Here is an 18,498-nt window from a genome sequence, read left to right on the forward strand (position 1 = left end):
TGCCCAGCATCCTGCCCCATCCGCCCTGACCCATCAGACACCCAGCATCCTGCCCCATCCACCCTGACCCATCAGACACCCAGCATCCTGCCCCATCCACCCTGACTCAACAGGCACCCAGCATCCTGCCCCATCCGCCCTGACCCATCAGACACCCAGCATCCTACCCGATCCGCCCTGACCCATCAGGCACCCAGCATCCTACCCCATCCGCCCTGACCCATCAGGCACCCAGCATCCTGCCCCATCCACCCTGGCCCATTCCTGGGAAGCAGCTTATTCCTCTTGCAGCCCTGAGAGGAAGCAGTTGTGTAGGTGTGGGAATTATATGGAGCAGATGAAAAATGTTTTGTATCTGTAATTTGAGTACCACCTAGAATTCAGCAGGTGATTTTGTATTGTTTCCATAAACGTTTATGATTTAAGGCAATACTGTTTTGAGTGTATGTGGCACATTTTCTTAGAGCAGAGCACACCATATATAATTCCCTGGCTTAAAAAAAAAAAATCTTGTGCAGTGAGATCCAGAAGGAACTGTCGTTCCTATAAAAGAAAAATTTACAAGTAAAATGGCCCCAGTCCCGTTGGTCCGCAGAGATCCGTGTTTGCTCGCTGTAAGAAAGGCTTCCAGTCTGAGGAGAACCCACGGGTAATTGTTCCGTTCACTTTAGTTTTACGATGCCAGACGGCTTTGTTAGCTCCTGTGCCATTTTGAGGAGTCCAGCGTTGAAGGTGTGGCTCCCTATATCCTGCTTTCTCCACTTCAACATCAGTTTCAAAAATAATCTTTTTAAATATTTAAGAGATCAGAGGATTGTTTAAATCCCTCTTAAGACAGAAATGGGATTGTGTGACCTCCCCCTCTTCAACAGATGTCCCACACTACAAAGGAAGCAGCTTGCCTTTTCTTTACAAAAATAACCCAGCAGCCATCACCCTGGCCTCTGTAGGGAGCCACCGACGAAGAGGCTGTGAGTACCAGAGAGAGAGAAAGAGAGAGAGAGAGAGAGAGAGAGAGAGAGAGAGAAGTCCTTCACAGAAGCTACTGCTCTTGGAAATGGGGTGTGAGGGGGTATTGAGGACAAATGAATTCTGAAAGAAGGTAGTTTGGAGAACTGAGATACAAGTCACATAACATGCAACTCACCTGTTAGTGTTGATAAGGTCAACAAGTTGTGCAACCGCCAGCATTGTCGCACCCCTGAAAACTCTTACCACCTCTGAAAGAAACAGCCTATCCATTAATAAACAATCAATCCCAGCCCCGGTCTCCAGGGGTGTACAGTAGGTATGGAATCCCTCCCGGACCTTTAGCAATCCAGTGAATCTCGCTTCTGCTTTTTAATCTCTGAGTTCTGCTTTGTTCGAGAGTGCCCGCCCTCAATCCCTACTTGACTACTTTCCAGAAGCCCTGCTGGCCTTGTCCTTCAGGTAGGCAAACTTCATTCATTTCTAATGAAGCAAAGATAATAGGCCCTGGACCTGTTGGAGTGCGTCCGCGGAACTTTCTCCATCCCTTCCCGTGACCCAGACCTTACACATTCTGTTGCTGAGTGGAGACCACCTGATCTTGTCACTTTTGGTGACGTAGGTTTGTTTTTGGTTTTTGTTTGCTTGCTTTTTTGTTTGTTTGGGGCATTTTTTGTTCATTTTTGTGATTTTGGAGCAATAGAGCCTTCCTCAGCTCTTAGAGTTAGGACATGGGACAATCTATGATCACTAAAGTCACCCTAAACCAATGGCTTCCAGACTCATCGTCTCATGCCCAAGAAGAGTAAGAAAACATGAACCAGGAGGGAGGAGAATATTGTCCTGCTCAGTGCCCTTTTATGGGTGTTGTGGTAGGAAGCAGATGGAGACTGAGGTATTCTTTATTGAGATTGGTCATTTCTGAGTACAGTGAGCAGCTTGCACTGCCCAACACACAGGACTCAGCAGAGTGCTCAGACCTATGTCCACCTGTGTCCACTCTCTTTCCAAACTTGTCTTACTAGTTTTGTAGGCTGTGGATTGAGTCTCTCTCTATGTGACTCTCATGTCCCACAGGCCCCGCCCCTACTTCCTGTGGGGCACCAGCTCTGGTTCTCATAGCAACTGACATCTAGTTTAAAAAGAACTTTCTCTTGAGTAACCACTGTGCAGCTCCAGAATGCTGTACAGGAAGGTTGCCTGTCTTGTCGTTGCGGCCTCTGTGAAGGGGATTTGAGTTGGCTTCCATTGTCCCTACCCAGGAAGCATCAATACTGTGTCCCAACCACAGGGCTGATCCTTCATACAGGCTTGAAGCCTCATCCAAGCCCAGGACTTCACATGTTCTCAGTCTGTAGACAAGTCCCTGGGTACAAACTTCTCCAAGATGATGGCGTGCCCCTGACCACACTCTGGAGAGCTCAACATTATAGTCCCCTGGATTTATGATGAATCCATCTTCCCCTCCATTAGCCTTGCAAAGTTCACCCTGAAAGAGCAGCAGGTGTTTCTCAGAGCTTTGATGGAAACTCTGGGTCTGTCCATTCTCTGCCTCACCTTAGGTGAGGCCCAGATTTCAAGAGGATTATTGTGTTTGTGCCCTCTGTCCTTCTAGGCCAGTATCTAGGTGGCACCTTTGCACCAGCATCTCCTGAGGACTATGTACCTGCCCTACCCTGGATGGCTACTGAAGAGCATAGGATGGTGGACTCTTTTTTGGAACCCCATGCCCTCTGCTCCCATCCAGATCGGCCACAGTTTGAGAATCATCTCTCTAGTCCCAGCCCCCTGCTTTTGCCCTGGCCAGCTCTTGGTGTTCTGAGTAACGTCTAGAACTAGGTACAGCACCTCAGATTTCCAAAGCCCAGTTGGGTCTGAGGAGCGGAGCTTCAACATCTTAACTGCTTGAGAGATAGTCTACCTGCGATCAACTGCAGACGTTCCGAGTGCAGTTTGTCAAGTTTGGGCTGTGCCTGCCAAGAAACCGTGACAACACTGTGTCAATCAGAGTAGGTTTCCAGTTCTGTCTGGACTTGGCTTCTGTTTGCAAGTTCCCCGCTCCCAGGCAGGGCAACCCTCATTTTCTCGGGCGTCTTCATGACCCTCAACCCCACAAGTGACCTGTAGACCGGCATGTTGCTGTGGCACTGAGGAAGGGCAAAGTCAGGCAGTTCGGTGGGACCCAGAGATCAGACCTGAGGCCCTGCCGTGGTACACTTGGGAAATGAACAACTGGGGCCTCTCCAAATTGCTCACTGCTGAGATGGTGGCACAGGACTACCGTCCGCTCTTGGAGAGCAGTTGTTATGGAAGGCCAATGGCCCCATCTTCCAAGTTACTCCCTTTAAGATATAAATAAAGCACAGCCATTTTCCTGCACGCAGCGTGGGGAGGGGGATGGCGCTGCCGTTGCTGCAGCTCCCTCAGACTGGGCGGAATTAATTTTGTTTCTGATTTCTCATCTTGTTTTCCTTTAATGGCTTTCCAGAAGTGGCAGATCAGTCCCCAGTGTCATCAGGGAGGTCATTAAGAGGACCCATGTGGAGGTGCTGCTCTTGATGGCAGAAGGGCAGGCCAGGGTGGGATTTGTCACTTCCTGGGTACCACAGCATTCTCTGCACCGAGTGGAAACAGAGGACCCACGTACTGGGAAAAACAGAAAGGAAATTCCATAAAGGGGTCTCGCTTTAGATGCCTCATCCACCTTCTCTCTAGGGTTATCCATCTATGGTCCTATGGAGCCTGAAAGGCAGGATGGAGAAATAAGCCAGATTCGACTCTGTCCAACAGAGGCTCCCTAAGCAGAATGTCAGGCAACAGACACACAGTTCTCTGAAAGGACTGAGAGACCTGTGACCTCGAAGGTGCTACCCAGTCTGGGGGAGGGGCAGACCAGAGGGGAAGCTAGGATGTGCGTTGGCATGGCTCTGAGTGGGGGTGGGGGGTCAGGGTCAAAGCCCTGTGGGATGGAGGGGATGCAGCAGAAAGGCCAGGCTAGGAGTGAACGGGAGGGATACTGGCTGGTGAACTATGGTCACAATGTATCATTGCACACCTTGCCCTTGAGCGTGTACAGGCAGGCCTGGGATGACTGGCACGCTGGCTTGGATGGGTGGCCCTGTGACACTCTGATTGGGCTCAGAGGGCTTGCCTCCTCATGTTGTAGGAGAGAGGCCACTTGTTCATTCCCGGCTGCCCAGACTCTAAATAACCACACAAAAACTATATTATTTAAATCACTGCTTGGGCAATTACTTAACTGTATAGCTAGCTAGCTCTTATATATTTAGTTAATCCATTGCTATTATTTTTTATTTTACCATGAGGCTTGTGGCCTACTGGCAAGGTTCCAGCCGTCATCTTGCGTCTTTCCCCTCTGGTGGCTCCATGGCTTCTCTTTGACACTGCCTACTCTCTGTATCGTTTTCAGCCTGGCTGTATTCTGTTAAGCCGTTAGCCGAAAGCAGCTTCTTTATTCGTTAACCAATAAAAACAACACATATACAGAAGGACTTCCCACACCATCCTCAATTTGTGGAACCCATGCCTGTGCCAACTTGGCTCCTCTTGTGGTGACTCTGAGGGGTCACTCCAACTGCTCAAGGATGCTCCAGCCTCTGCCTGGGTCCCTCCACCAACCGCCACTGACCACCAGCTAGAGCAGGAAGAAGAAGAGACTCCAAGATGAGCAGGAGAGCTGGGGGATAGGAGGGGATGGAGGCAAAGGGGAGGAACTAAGCCAGTTTCTCAGACTGCTGGAAAGGGCCAGGCCCAGGGTAGGAGTGTGAGAGCTGAAACTGGGGAAGGCATTGAAGGCTGAGTTAGGAGACGGCTGAGGCATGGTCCTGAGAACAAGAGATGCACAGGGTTAGAAACAACACGCTCCCAGCTCCAGAAAGCCCTTGCAGAAATAAGGGCTTGTTTGCATGGACGAGGTGCTGCCTGGCCCTGTCCTGGCTCAGACCCCGCCCTCCCACCAGTCACTACAATTGGACAAAATGCCCCTGAGTGACACTGGACACAAAGTGCCACGAGAAAAGTGGTTGGTCCGTATGTGAGTCCCTCAAAGTGTTAAAGGTGACCTCACCGAAGAAGCACTTCTTGACTGTTCCATTCCTTGGCTCATGGAAATTTGCTATCAATAAATTTCTAATTTAGTTTCCTGAGAACTATAATCAGTAGTAAGTTATTTCCCAAAAATCATGTTTCCAAGCTAAGTCACTTGTACATCAAGGTGTGGGGGGGGGGGGGGCGGTTATCAACAGGTGTCTCAACTACTCTGCGCCTTATTTCTTGAGACGTGGCCCTTCACTGAACCTGGAACCCACTGGCTTGGCTGGACTGGCCAGTGATCTTCCTGTTTCTGTCTCTCCAGCACTAGGATACAGATGCACACATCTATACAAGTGCTACCATGACCAAGTTTGGACTTGGGTGTTGGGGATCTGACTTAGCATCACCTCTGCAGACCTGCGATCTTTTTTGCTTTATTGCTTTGAGGCAGTGTCTCAATCTGAAGGCCAAGCATAGCCTGCAACTCATTACATAGCTGCAGATGGCCTCCAACTCTCAACCTTGACAATGGAGGTTTCTCTCCCACCCATCAGTTCCCAAATATCCACTCAGAGGCTTAATATTACTTATAAATGATTGGCCAGTGGCTCAGGCTTATTATTAACTAGCTCTTACATTTAAATTAACCCATTTCTATTAATCCTTATATTTCCACATGGCTGTAGAATTACTGGTGTGCTGGCATGCTGTTCCAGGGAGAGGATGGTCTCTCCCTGACTCCGCCCTTCTTCTCCTCTATCTCTGCTTGGATTTCCCACCTGGCCTTATCCTGCCTAGCCATAGGTCAAAGCAGTTTTATTTACCAGCCAATGAGGGCAACACATATTCACAGCATACAGAAAGCACATCCCACAGCACAACCTCCCAAGTGCTGGAATGCAGGTATGAGCCACTTAGTTAGACACTCTTTACTATCAAGACTGGACCTGAGCCAGCTTCTTTCCTTAGCAAGGGTTGGGGTGCATTAAGACCATATTTACTATATATAGTGGATGACTGTCACCAGCACAAAGAAGCAAGCTATTGATACATGCAGCAGTGTGAATGAACCTTCAAAGCAAAGCGAGAGAAACGAATCCAATTTCATTCTTCTACAGGTGGGATAACACCTGTTTTACCAGTACGGTTTACCAAATAGATTTTTTACAGGGTGTTTTTGACATCTATGTCAAAAAGTTAGATAGGTTCCTTTTCAGATCCCCTCTGCTGTCCCATTGGGTCTCGTACCAGCACTATGCTGCCACTGTCCCTGCAGCCCTGTGGTATGATTTGAGGCCAGATAGTACGATCCTTTCAGTGATGCTCTTCCTCCTAAGGATGACGTTAGCTGTCTAGGGTCTTTGTGTTTCCATATGAATTTTTGGATTGATTTTTCTAGTTCTATAAAGAACCTCTTTGATATTTTGATAGGAATTGTATGGAATCTGTGAACAACTTTTGGTAGTATAGCCAATATTACAACGTTAATTCTCTTAATCCAGGAGACTGGTGTATTTCCATCATCTGACTTCATCTTTAAATTCTTTTTCATTGTGTGAAAGTTTTCAGTGTAGAGATCTTTTGCTTCCTTCACTGAGTTTAGTTCCAGGTGCTTTCTTTACTTATTTTTGGAACTATTATGGGTGGGGTACTCTTCCTTGTTATTTCCTTCTCAATTAATTCATTATTGGTGGATATAAAATGAATAGACAGCTATCAAAATAAAAAACACAAATGACCTATAAGCACTTTTAAAATGTGTTCTACAACCTTAACTGCAAAACAAAACTACTCTGAAATTCCACCTTCAACCCAGTCAGAATGCTTATCATCAAGAAAAAGGGGAACAATAAATGCCAGGGAGGTTGTCGGGAAAAGGAACCCCTATTCCCTGCTGGTGGGAGTATAACAGAGCGGAGCTAATAACAGCAAGCAGCCTGGAAGTGTCTCAAAAAATTAAGATCAGAGCTACTGTATGACCCAAAAATGCTACTCATGAACATTTCCTAAGGACTCCATGTCCTGCCATAGAGATACGTGGACTTCTATACTAAGGAAATTGTGATGTGTGTGTGTGCATGCATGCGTACGTGTGTGTGTGTGTGTGTGTGTGTGTGTGTGTGTGTGTGTGTACACATGAGTGTGATTCAGCCAAAAAGATAAATGAAATTTACAGGAAATGGGGAGAACAGAACATACTACATGAAGCTTGGTTCAACAGAAATTGTTTGTTCTCTCTCAAGTGCAGATCCTAGTTTATAATGTTTTTATATGTCTACACGTGGGAATGAGTGTGGGCACAGGCTAGGAAGCTAGACAGAACACAGGGCAAACAGAGGAGGCGGGTGGCTCTAGGACCCTTGGCACATGACAGGAGACTATGGGATAGGTGGGCAAGTACCAGGGGGAATCAATAAAATAAAAGTTGTTTGAAAATGCCAGGATAAAGCCTAACATGTTGTAAATACTAATAGGAAAAAAAGAAGAAGCCAGACACAAAGTCCACACGTGACCCACCTTTTACAAAATTCCAGAGGAGGCAAAGTCAGGAAACAAACGAGCATTTATCTGTGAGTAAATCAGACGTGAAGATTAGCTACATGTTGCATGGGGGAAGAGTCTCTGCCTCCTGAGTGCTGAAATTAAAGTGTGTACCACCATCACACCACTACCACCACCTCCTCCTCCTCCCCCCCCTCCTCCCCCTCCCCCCCCCCTCCTCCTCCTCCCCATGCTTATATAGGACTTCTTAGGGGCGGAGTTTTCCTAAGGAGAAGTTAGTTTATTTGGTCCGGGGCAGAGATGGTTGATCTCAGAGCCAAACTATGTTTCTTTCACTGGCCTGTTTTTAAGCTTTATGGCTCCAATTTGGGGACCTGGGCATATTTATTTTACTGACTCTGATTCTAGGGACAAAGTGTGGTCTTTGGCACTGGTTTCAGAGTCAGGATGCATTTCTTTGGGTCTGAGTTTGGGGCTAACGCGTTTTTCACTGGCTCAGGTCTCAGAGCCAGGGTGTGTTTCTTTCACTGACTCTGGTTTCAGAACCAGGGTGTGTTTCTTTGGCTGGTTCTTTTACCCTACAGGGAGACCAGCCTCTGGGGACAGGAGCAGCAGAAGAGAAAGTGACAGAGAGAGAGAGAGAGAGAGAGAGAGAGAGAGACAAAGGCCTGCCTACCTCTTCAGAGGGGCAGTGGGAAAGACAGAGGGAACAGGCGGAGCTTGTCTCTTAAAGGGGGCCTTTTGCACATGTGTGCAGAGACTTACGCAGCCACACGGTGCATGTACATAGATTATGTAGTGACGTAGGGACGTAGGACCCTGGGCTGACTAAGTATTTGCCTGAGTACTGGCAAGTGCATCCTGCCACGTGACAGGGACGGGCCAGAATAAAGCCTGAATGCTAGCAGTGTGTAATGTCTGTCCAGCACAGACCTGCCTTCCGCTTCATGACGCCCTCCACGTTATCAGCTGCTGCAGATATTGGTTGACTTGTCCGTTTCTCTGGAGAGCAGGACTCAGGGCAGAGACTGAGTCTATGTGACTCCTGCACATCTTGGTCCAGTGTGGGGCATGTGGAAGGGTCTCCGCAAACACTTGTGGATTCCAGAATTATATTTTCTGAAAAACAGCTTGTGTTTCAAAAGCCTGTGCTAGCTGGCATGTGGGTAGGATATATCCTACCGGTTACAAATTCCTTAGAAAAGACACGTTTTAAAGTCTCCCAGGATCTTGGTGTTTGCCAAAGCTTATTTCTGACGGCATCAGATCCAGGTCTGATGGCCTTTGATAGTTTTCAGGGACTGTTTCTACTCACTAATAAAAACCCTAATGAGGCTTCCTAAGTCCCAGACTTAACATGGCGGTTTCTTCCATGGGCTGATGAAATTCACAGGTGCTTTTCCACTCCCTAAGCCTGCTGAGCTGGCAGTTATGTGGCAAAAGGCCATATTAGTGTTAGTGGTGTTGAAGGAGTCTCAGCAGTTTCCATGTTCAAATCCCTCCTCACCCTTTTCTCTCCTGCTAGGGACTGACCCCAGCATGGCATACCCTAGGCACATGTTTTTCTACTGAGCTGCATTCCCAGACCTTTCAAAAAGGTTTGTATTTGAAGACTGTGTCTTACTAAGCTACCCAGACTGGCTTTGAACTTACTCTACAGCCCTGATCCTTCTACCTCAACTCAGCCTCCTAAGTGCTGGTATCCCAGGACTGCCCCACTATACCCAATGTAACTAATGGTCTCCTGGAAACAGTTCATTTCCATGTGTGAAGTACAGAGATAACTAATATGCTTGTGCTGGCTCTCTCTCTCTCTCTCTCTCTCTCTCTCTCTCTGTGTGTGTGTGTGTGTGTGTGTGTTACTTTATATTTAATGACACAGACCTCACTCTGTATAACTATGTGTATCACAGAATCTGCCATTCTTCTGCCTCAGCTTCCCCAATGCTGAGATTGCAGATCTGCACAAGTAAGATTCTCAGGAAAGGCAGCCTGGTTGGCTAGATAACTCCTCTTGTCTGGTAGGATAGCAACCTATGGAGGCCACCAGGACCACTTGGCTTTCCTGATACAAGGGCTGGATGCTATAGCTTCAACCTTTTTCCTTCTAGTCTGAAACCAAGTACAGAGGAAGGGGAGGTCTAGTACACACTGCAGGCCACTCTAGGGTCTAAGGAGAGGTAGCAAGACCACTTTGGGGTTTGAAGTGCTGTGACGTCAGAGGAGTCCCAGTCTCCTGGAAACAGACCCATGGCGACAGCATCTGCACCAAGTCTGTGGCTGGGAGCTGCTGTGGAAAGCAAGGCTTTGGCACACCCTGAGAAAGGTGAAGGGCAGCCTTGGGGCCTCCGGCCTGGAAGGCTATACAAAGGTGGATATCCCGTACCATGCATTATGGACCCACCCCCATGGCTGAACCACTGTCCCAGGTGAACATCTCTGGAATGCTTGCTCTCCCAGAAACAAGCTCTTGAGGCCCACTCTTGTCTGGTTTTCTAGAACTAGCTGTCCTGCGCGCATTCTGCCACACACCCTTCAACTGTGTAAAGTCAGCCTTCCAGAAGTGTTTCTGTCTCTGGCCTCACCCCTCCCTTCCTCCCACTGTTTCCCTCTTAAAGCGGCCCCAGGCTGCCTCTTAAGGCTGGGACTCTACTGACTCCAACCTCAAGGTCACACCCTCCACCTCAAGGTGAAGAAACTTGTTCAGTTGTGCTTCTCAAGTCAACAACAATCTCTCCCTAAGAGGAATGCGGATGCTGGAGGCGAGAGGGATATTTTATTGTGCAAGGAATTGTTCTCGTGCTTGTACAGAGATAACTGATATGCTTGTGCTAAGTCTCTGTGTGTGTGTGTGTGTGTGTGTTACTTTATATTTAGTGACACAGACTTCACTCTGTATAATTAAGTATATCCCAGAATCTGCCATTCTCCTGCCTCAGCTTCCCTAATGCTGAGATTGCAGATCTGCACAAGCAAGATTAGGAGCGGTAGCGGTGGCAGGGATAGAATAGAAGGAGTGGGAGCGAGAGGCAAAGAACATTTTCAGATGGGTGGGGAAGGGGCTGCCCAGCGAAAGGAAAAGTGGAGCTGGTGGGACACTGGCAGAGCGTTTACAGGCAGGTGGCTGATAGCTTGAGGAAAGGTGGAAATGACAGGACACTAGCGGAGTGTTTATATGCAGGTGACTGATAGTTTGAGGGTTTATATTCCATAGCTGAAAATGTGAAAAGCCGTGACAGCAGAGACACCACAAGGCCTGTAGGAGAATATCTTTTCTCTACAGGCAGGATGTTAATGAAGCCAGCTGACTCTGGTCCAGGCTACTTGAAAGCCTGAGAGGCTGGAGGCCATTCTGACCTCCTGCTTTTTTATTATAAAAAAGAGATGGGAATGTAATGGTCTGTCCTGTCCCTTTAAGATATAAGCTCTGCCCACTCTCTCCCGCATCTGCCAAGGCAAGTAGCTCTTTCTTCTGCTTCCAGCCTGTGCTTTCTCTGCCCCATCTCTCTTAGGAAGAGGTGGCTGCTGCTGTGGCTTCTCTCCTCTCCTCGCCCCCTTCTCTCTGTTTCTCTCTCTCTCTCTCTCTCTCTCTCTCTCTCTCTCTCTTCTCTCTCTCTCTTCCTCTCTCTCTGCTCTCCCCACTTCTCCTCTTTCCCCCTTTCCTCTCTATAACCCACTAAATAAATAGCCACTTTCTCTGCATGGTGTGCCTATTTGTCTCTGTTTCTCACCCACTGCGGCTTCTTATGGGATGGATCTTTCACTGCCTCCCACCCACCTGGGACCAACAGAGGCCTCAGGTGGTGGGACCAGCTCCCCTTTGTGGCCGCCGTGGCCTCCCGCTGCTGCTGCTGCCCTAAACCACCTGCAGTGGCCCACTACCACACCTCGGGGAACTACAGCATTTTAACCATGACAGTGTGTATTTCTGGGAACTAAACTCGGGACTCTGCATGCTAGGCAAATTTTCTACCATGGAGCTAGGCCCCCAACCTTAGTTTTCTTCTTAAAATAAAATTCAAAGCAAAGATGGCAAAGTGCTAACATTCATTAAATCCAGGCAGCATTTATATCTTGTATTATTAATACTTTGATGTAATTTAAAAATAATACTAAAATGAAACTGTACACAAAGGACTATGGTATCAGCCTATGGTAGTGCACCCATTAGGGAGGCAGAAGATTAACCGCAGAAGAGTAACTCTGCCAGTATCCTGCTATCTCCACTTTTCCTCAAGCTACCAGCCACCTGCCTGTAAATGCTCTGCCAGTGTCCCACCAGCTCCACATTTCCTTTCGCTGGGCAGCCCCTTCCCCACCCATCTGAAAATGTTCTTTTCCCCTCGCTCCCACTCCTTCTATTCTATCCCTGCCACTGCTACCGCTGGTCCTGCAGAAACTGATAAGATTAATCAGATCCACAAGGCAACTGTTTTCAATTCCAGCCTTTGCTCCCTGCCACAGCTTGTGGTGACAGGGTGGATCACGCCTCTAGGTCTCTCTTGTTATTATGTTTAAAACTCCTGCGGTTCAAAAAATGTGGCGTCTCCATGCAACACATGGCCATCATCATGTTGACTGAGGTCAGGTGACTCACCACCATCTTAACTAAGGGCCAGGTCAGGTAACCAAGTCCTACCATCTTTATTGAGGTATACCCTGCCTTGTCCCCTGGTTTGCTTATGTTTTTGTCTCTAAATTCCTCTTCTGACTCTGTTACATGTGTGTTTTATGCAGTGGCATGCCTTTGGTAGAGCCCACCAAAAGCACCCACTTCACCCAACTCCTGTTTAATGTATGTGTGTGTATATGTATGTGCATACATGTGACTTGAGTTAACTCCAATGTGTGTGTCTATGTGTGTGAGTGTGCATACATGTAACTTAAATGCACCTATGTTTACTGTTAAATGATATAATTGTCTGTCCATTATATCTCATTCTGGACTAATAAAGCAATAAATTTCATGTTTTAAATTGGTATGTACTTTTAAGTCTCTTTAAACAAAAACACAGTATATTTTATCCAACCCTGCTTTAAAATATATTAAGCTGATTTTTACTATTGTCAGTTCCACTGTTAAACTTCTATTGCAAGTAGTGTTTTCTTCTTTCTGTCTTTTACAAGTGTAAATCTTACCTGTTAAGTTGAGAACCAGTAAAGTCAGTAAACCCAGCTCTCCAGGCAGATTCTATACTGGAGTTATAACTCATTTATACCCGGTAAACAGCCCTCAACTGCTCAGAGGTCTGGGGAATATGGCATTTAAATATTTAACTAGTAAAAGACTTTTCATAACAAAAAGAGACAGGTTGGCTCCTAGCAGCAGCGCTCTATTTCTTCCAAAGAAGACAGAAGACAAATGAACACAGAACAATGTCCATCCGCAATTCACTTCAACTGTCAAGCACTGACCACTGGGTAAAAACTGCCTTTCATCTAAACTGAAGATCTCCAGATGTGGACAGAACCACCAGAATCGACAGTCTAGCTACTCAGGTCACGGTAGTCTTGTCTTCCTACAGATTTCTTAGCCCACAGGATCTTCTGGAGCCTGGCAGGCCCTGCACTAAACAGCAAAAGGCAAATATGACCCTCAGCGACCATGGAGGACCCTGAGGAGTAGCTCTAGGTGCCAACCAAGTAAGTTCTCTGTCGTTTTTAAATCAATAACTCAAGTAAGATTTTATTCTTCTCAATGATCTCTGATGCAGTTTGACAGCTGAAAGGTTTGGTCAGTTTAAAAGGACAATGTCACCAAACAAATTTCAGTAAAACACAAACACAAGTTATTAAGATGTGTACCTGCAAGTTATAAAGGTGTGAGGACAAATGCAAGTTATCAAATCTCTCTCTCAGGCTGCCTTCCAAAGTCTTAAAGATACTTTTCATTCTGCAAAAACATCTGTCACAGTCATTCTGACATAAATATGCTGTTGTTTAAAACTTGTATTTTCACAAACCCAAAAATTCTGGTGAGTTCCAGGGAGCCAAATTAAAGGATCCACCTTAAACAGGTCAGATACACCCCTCTCAGTTCCCTGGTCCTAAAAATTTTTTACCTAAACTTAACTTTGTCCTCTGTTCTGCCAATACCTTAGACAGGTGTTAGAGACAACAGTCATTTCTATACCACAAACACCAGACAGGAGCAAAGAGACCAGTTACCCCAGGATGTGACCAGCACCCAGCTTTCTCAAGTCCCCCCCCCCCGCCGCAAGATGACGCCCACAAATAATCAGGAAGCAGTCTTCAGAATCTACCATCCCAATTCCTTTAATCTGTTGTGCCTAACTTCCCGCATTTTTATTATAAGAAAGAGATTGGAATGTTATTATCTGCTGGCCTGGTCTGTCACCTGGGTACCCTGTCCCTTTAAGAAACAAACCCCACTCCTTCTGCCAAAGGAGTCCAGTCTTCTCTCTCTCTCTCTCTTTCTCTCTCTCTCTCTCTCTCTCTCTCTCTCTCTCTCTCTCTCTCTCTCTTTCTCTCTAAGAGGTAACTTCTGTTCTAGCTCTCTCTCCCCTCCATATCTCTCTCTCCTCCCCCTTCTCTCTTCTTATCTCTCTCTCTGCCTCTCTCTCTTCTTTTCCCTTCTCCCCTTCTCCCCTTCCCCCCTTTCTCTTCCATAACCCACTAAATAAACTCTATATCCGAACTCTCTCTACATGATGTATCTGTCTGTCTCTTACCCACCAAGATGATCTGACAAAAGCCTCAGGGGACTCACCAAGGCCTAGGGAACCCCCCGAGACCTTGGGTCATCCACTGCCACCCCTCGTGGGACTGGCCTTCCCCCCTTATATCTTTAAAAAAGAATAACATACACAACTACTATTACTAATATTAATAAGTAGTACAGATGAAAATGACTGGAACAAAGGCTGAAGAGATAATAGTCCAGAAGGAAAAAGTTCTAGCTGCTAAGGCTAACAGACCTGAGTCCAGTTCCCAACATCCAAGCAAAAGTGGAAAGGAAAGGACCAACTCCTTAGGGTTGTCCTCTGACCTCCACACATGCACCATGGCATGCATGTGCCCACACTCACATGCATACATCACTCACACACACACACAAACACACACATGTGCACACACACTATCTAAATTAGAATAGAATGAAACATAATAGAAAAACATAGAATAGAATAGGATAGGATAGGATAATACAATAATACATTGTGTGCCAGGCCCTCATCTAGGTGCTTCATACTTCACAAAATCTGTGATACAGGCATGAATATTGTCTCTCTTTACAGACAAAAGAATCTGGAGCAGAGAGATTAAGTAATTTGCCCCAAATTGCACACACAGCTATTAAATGTTAGAGTCAGGATTTGACCTTAGACAAACTAGACCAGAGACAGTTTTCTACTGTACTTTATTAATATGTTCAGAATAATGATATGTATTTGTTGAATGCCTAATCATTCGTTCATTAGTCATAATGGATGACTAACCATCCCATTAATTTGGTATGGGAAAGGTTTTTATGTCCCAATAAGCTTCTCTGCCAATGCAATAATCCAAATCAGTCCAAATCAAACTGAATTTTAAAAAGCCCAGGATTAATGGATGCCAGTGCTCCCGGTTGACTTTCCAGACCTCCCCGGGAAGGCTGGGAAAACCACCGAGAGGGGGAAGGAAGACCAAGAAGACCATGTGTTCATTCTCTGGGGGCAGTTTAAATACCCTGTGGAAGTGGTCTTGGCCCTCTCTGGGGAGAGGTCACCCTTTGGCAGGCTTTTCTGGAGGTGGAGTCTGAACTGAGGCAACTCTCAGAGGAGGGGGGCCTGGAATGGAAAGTTTCACCCCAACATTCTAAACTTCCAGGGACACATGGATGTCAGGGGCTGGGGTGAAGCCTCCAAACAAACAGTATGTACCTAGATCCATTCCTGGGAGTATCTAGTCAAAGACACATCCAAATCATTTCTAGAAAATACCCCAGACCATCCGGGTGGTGATGGCATGTGCCTTTAATCCCAGCACTTGGGAGGCAGGGCCAGGCTGATCTCTGTGAATTTGAGGCCAGCCTGGTGTACAAGAGGTAGTTCCAGGACAGGCTTCAAAGCCAAAGAGAAACCCTGTCTTGAAGAAAAAAAAATGCCCCAAAGCATGAAGATCGTATATTTTCTATTGAGCGACTTTGGATACTATGATATCCTTAATTTCCTGTGCCTTCTGACTTTCTGCCAGGAAGAGGTGTAGATCATTCTTGTGTTTGTTATCAACGGCTGTGTAGCAATGTATTCCAATGCACTTAAGTATCGCAAATGTTGGGATTTTATGTGAAGTAAGGGTAGCTTGTTCTCGCCCCTCTCCTGGAGGATATCCTTGCTGAGTATCGGGTAGTGTGGAGCCTACAGTTATTAGGAAGTCTGTTCACATTCCTTCCTGGCAGTTGATGTTAGTAATAACCCAACCACTGTCAGTGTGGGCTTCCTTCTGACTGGAAAGTGGGTAGCTGGTCCATGGGCAAGTGACCTGGAGAGAAAGAATCGAAGACCAAGTCAAACAATCAAATCAAACCAAAATAAAATCAAAACCATCTTGCCTTTATGACCTGCAAAATCACATCATTCACACCCCTCCTGCTTCCTGCTGGGGTCCAGCTGGGTTCAAGGGCATAGATTCTGCCTCTCAGCCAAGGATGCGGCAGGTCCTATTACACGGAAAGTCATAGAGTTAAATGCAGCCACGTAATAAATTCTCTTTCAAGACTGAAAGGCGTAACATTTTGGTTATTAAAACGAGTTCCCAACTCTTTAGTTCAAACCAGCATCTAATTCTCTGTACCTCAGGCTGGCCTGGAACTTGAAATCCTCCTGCCTCCACCCCTCAAGTGTTTGTCCTACAACCATGTCCTTCACTGGGCTTCAGAGTTGTTTGAGGTTTTTGTTTCGTTTTGTTTTAAACTAATCGGGTCTATTTAGTATTGTGAGACCGGACTTAAACACAATGCCTGGTACTAAAGTCTCTGCTTCCGCAATGGCATAACTATTATCATGGTTTTCTTTTAACTCTTCAATTCTTATCAAACCCCTCCCCCAACACTGTAAGACAGGCACTGTTGGAAACTTCTAGAATGTTCTCTCCGGCAACTGGAGCCAGGTTCTTCCCTATCATGGCTTTGTGAAGCCACTAATCACCTACAGGTCAGTCCAGCTGGGATAGATTCATCAGCCCCAGCTTCACCTACAGTTTTATTCATGGCCATAAACAGATTAACGTGAGGTCAGGGCTGCCGCGGTCCAGCAAATGGAAAGGAAGAACCACTGTTAGGCTTCTTTATACTCCTGGAATGGAGCACAAGTAATTCGTGTCTTGAAGAAATAAAGCCAACACCCTGTTCAACAGTTCAAAAGCCTGTGAGGGCCCACAGTTTTGGATCCATTTAATCTCAACTAAAGGTCAGAGAGTTCAAACTTATTCTTGCTCCTCAAGGGTGAACAACAGGACATTTGACCAAAGGTGCAGCTACTGGGCGTTTTTCCCCTCAAAAGCCAGATAACAGGATGTTTGACTCGGGCATGGTTACCAGGTGGTTTGAGATATAAGGAGGTAATTAAGCTTGCTTGTTCTTTGTGTCGGGAAGTCTATGCCCTCCCCTTTTGATTGGGCTATGTTAGGGGACTGTGAGTAATAAACTCTAGGCTTTTTTTTAAAAAAACAATATTCACTGGAAGCCCTCCCAACTCTATCTTCTGTTTCTTGTCTATTTCTTTCCTCAGTTCACACTCCCCTTTTCAGGAATGTAAGGACCTGTGGAGCCAGACCCAACAAAAGATTCACTCTTTGTCCTGATGGAAAAACAGTATCTACTTCCCAGAAGCAAGCAGGGAAACAGTAACAAAGGGCCAATGCCTCTTATAGAAAAGGTCATGGCATCCCTGCCTTGAAGGAGAACTGCAGGCGTGTGGAAAGCACAAATACCGTTCTCCTTAGGTGTAACCTAAGAAGGCGCTAAGGATGCTGAGTTGAGGCACATCTGTCTCCTGTGAGTACACACCTAAGCCTCTTGGCAATGTGCGTCTTGCTGGAGGCTGTCTATAGAGCGTGGCTCTGATGGTACTGTATGTGGGCATCCTTGCCTCTCTGTTGCCGAAGACTCTCCCATTTCCTGTGACAGTGTGGTGTCTATTGTCACTGAATAAATAGCTCTGTGGTTTGGCCGGAAGTTTCCTAAGGAGTGAGTTATTTAAGGCCTCTAATTTAATCATCTCCAGATGATCTCCCTGCCTCGATTTAATAAAGAAAATTAAAATGGCTTGATTTTTGTGAGTCTCCTCAGCCACCATCTGCTTGACAATGTGGATGCAATCTGCCTCTGCAAAGGATGGGAGCAGATCCTGTCTATAGAGGAGTTTCACTTTTTCTATAAAGCATGTGCATAAAATTTTTAAATCCCCAAAGGGTATGGGGAATCTGCCAGAAGTTTTAGTTGAGATTTCACTTCCTACAAGAGCAAGTCATGTAAAATGATCTCTCCAGACATAAACCACAGCTTCCTGGTAATTGTCTTATTTTTAAACAAACACAGAATTTTAAAATCGTATTGTTTTCCAGACCCCCTCTCTGCCATCAGTCTGAGCAGGCTAAACTCACGTCACCTGTTCCTGTTGCTTTTCAGTCTTGTGTGTCTGGACAATGGCTCTAGTCATCTTTGCCTCATACAGATTATTCTGGAAGAACAGATATGTTTTTTGCATTAGTATGAATGTTTTTGGAAGAAAGGGAACTAAGATTTTTAAGCTACTTGGAAGATTGACAATTGCTTCTTTTCCTTAATTAAGGAAACAATGTTTTTTTAAACATTATCATTAAGACAGAATTAACACGCAATTAATTTAACGCATGAACTCAATTTTTTAGTACTTTCAAAAAGTTGAACACCCAGGGGCTGGAGAGATGGCTCAGAGGTTAAGAGCATTGCCTGCTCTTCCAAAGGTCCTGAGTTCAATTCCCAGCAAC

General features: G+C 46.1%; 1 long non-coding RNA gene across 1 annotated transcript; it reads left to right on the forward strand.

Annotated features, from left to right (window-relative positions):
- Positions 1-16,634: 16,634 nt before the first annotated feature.
- On the forward strand, positions 16,635-17,699 carry LOC125391947 (uncharacterized). The gene is made up of 2 exons (XR_007229329.3): positions 16,635-17,088; positions 17,259-17,699. It is a non-coding gene; the product is annotated as an uncharacterized LOC125391947 (long non-coding RNA).
- Positions 17,700-18,498: the final 799 nt, after the last annotated feature.

This window comes from Myodes glareolus, chromosome 5, assembly GCF_982192425.1.
Source record: "Myodes glareolus chromosome 5, mMyoGla1.1, whole genome shotgun sequence".
Lineage (NCBI taxonomy): Eukaryota > Metazoa > Chordata > Mammalia > Rodentia > Cricetidae > Myodes > Myodes glareolus.